Raw genomic sequence first — 1,713 nt, forward strand, 5'->3', positions numbered from 1 at the left:
GTATTATATATATGTATATATATATATACGTATATATACAGTATGTATATATAAACCCTCAGTAAACCTGCAGAAAAACTCTTTCCATACTTAAATTGCTGACGTCTGTGTAAATGAAACTTTATTAACGACTATTAAATACAAGTTCTGATGTCAGTGTATTTTAACATATAGAGTATCAGTCAGATGTAACTAAGTACATTTACTCAACTACTGTACTTCAGTACACATATGAAGTACTTGTACTTTACTGGAGTGTTGATTGAGTCTCTTTATACATCATAACTGGATCTTTGACCTTGACCTTGAACTAGATCATGTGACGTGTGACGGTTGTATTTGTCTGTTTGTGTTGTTTACATACAAACAGAGGAACAGCTGATAAAACATGATGCTCATTATACATGTGGGATTAAAGGAGCCCAGCTTTTCTACCGTAACGACCTGCTGCTTTTCCTTATTTACACTATAAATAATCTTATTTATAATGAAATCTATAATCAATCCTTTTGAGCTTTGAAATATTGATTGGAAAAAATAAGTGAGCTCAAAGTTATGGGGGGGGGGGCATTTCTCTGCATTTTAACTAACCCAACAATCAATTAATATGTGGAGAAAATAATCAGCTGATCAACTGATAATGAAAACAATAATTAGTTGCAGGCCTATGAACGCTGCAGCCATTTATATATTTTTATACTTATAGCCTACCTTTCTTAGATCTATCGATGTATCGATCTATCTATCTATCTATCTATCTATCTATCTATCTATCTATCGATCTATCGATCTATCTATCTATCTATCTATCTATCGATGTATCGATCTATCTATCTATCTATCTATCGATCTATCTATCTATCTATCGATCTATCGATGTATCTATCTATCTATCTATCTATCTATCTATCTATCTATCGATCTATCTATCTATCTATCTATCTATCTATCTATCTATCTATCGATGTATCGATCTATCTATCTATCTATCTATCTATCTATCGATCTATCGATCTATCCATCTATCTATCTATCTATCTAACCAGTAGTTTATGTTTCCAGTTTAAACACATTGGTCACAAACTTGTTCCAACTTGGATTAAATCATATTAATCGGGATTAAACTAAAGTGTCTCGGGTCCGTGGAGCTGCGGTGTCCCCGCCGCAGACAGCCCTCCCTGCCCACAGTTGTTTACCAGCAGCGGGGAGACCTGGGAGTGATTTTACCCACCTACCAGTCACATCCAGACGGCCCGGATCTCTCCGACATGTCGCCGTCCGTCACGCCGCGGCTCCCCTCGGCTCCGCGGGCTTCGCAGTGACGGTTTGACCGCGGCTCGGAGCTGCGGACGTTTTTACAGCGACATTAAAATAAAAGTTGGTGAAAAACAAAAGTGGCCTAAAAGTAGTTTAACTCCGTCTGAAGGAAGGCAGGACCTTTCCTTTCCCTCCCCCCCTTCCTCACCCCTTCCGCCGTTCCCACTTTAACCTCTTGGCTTCGGCGGAGTGACGGAGGTTTGAGCGGTGAAACGGCACCGAGCGGCCGGTACCGAGCGGCCGGTACCGGCGGTTAATACCGTTACAGTCCTTATGAAAGTACCAAGTTTAATATGACAACACGCCAGTAGCTTCACTTTCTGTGACCTGAGGGTGAAGATGTCTCCCAGGCAGAAGTAAAGTTAGACTGATCCAGGGCCGTAGACTTCTTTAAAG

This window comes from Seriola lalandi, unplaced genomic scaffold (assembly GCF_002814215.2).
Source record: "Seriola lalandi dorsalis isolate HSWRI2012SDOR001 ecotype SW California unplaced genomic scaffold, Sedor1 jcf7180002054436, whole genome shotgun sequence".
NCBI classification, from domain to species: domain Eukaryota; kingdom Metazoa; phylum Chordata; class Actinopteri; order Carangiformes; family Carangidae; genus Seriola; species Seriola lalandi.